The sequence below is a fragment of the Podarcis melisellensis genome (genome assembly GCF_964234715.1).
Source record: "Podarcis melisellensis genome assembly, chromosome: 3".
In the NCBI taxonomy this organism is placed as follows: domain Eukaryota; kingdom Metazoa; phylum Chordata; class Lepidosauria; order Squamata; family Lacertidae; genus Podarcis; species Podarcis melisellensis.
In genome coordinates this window covers 93,045,990-93,046,682 of record NC_138530.1, presented here as the reverse complement: position 1 = coordinate 93,046,682, position 693 = coordinate 93,045,990, and positions in this window count along the sequence as shown.

Genomic DNA, 693 nt, shown 5'->3' with positions numbered 1-693 from the left:
GGAGGCGCTTGGGAGGCCGAGACGCGGCCTTGTCACGCCCTGAAGCGCCGCTCTTCCTTTCCGCGCCGGCCTTGTGGTGCGGGAGAAAAGCCTCTTTAAAAGCTGTGGCGCGGCAGGGGAAAATCGGCCAGATGCGTGCCTCCCAAGCAGAGGAAGGGACTGTTTAGGGAAGTTTTTAATATTTAATGCTGTACTGTTTTTAACATTTGATTGGGAGCCGCCCAGAGTGGCTGGGGAAACTCAGCCAGATGGGGGGGTATAAATAATAAATTACTATTATTATATTATTATTATTATCCCGGTTGCTTGGGTTTTTATTTTCGTGCAGACACAGAAACTAAGGCCGGAGAAAAGGTGGCAAAGCTACAGGGACCGGGGTGTGTGCGTATTGCGTCTGTCTGCCTTACCAGGAGAAGCGGATCGCGACCCCCTGCACATTTACTCCCGAGAAAGGCCCGCTCCCCCAAGTGCCTGCTCTCTAGTAACTGTGTTTAGGAGTGCAGCTTTAAACGGGATCTAAAGCGCATTTCCGAGGGGCTAACTGTTGACTGCACGGTTAGCAAATCCAGTGGTTTTTGTTTTCGTCAGCTGTGCTCATTGCACCTCGCCTCCTGTGAGTCTATTGCTTTTTAATAAATGAAAACATGTATAATAATGTATAATAATAATAAACCTTTATTGCCACTACACCAC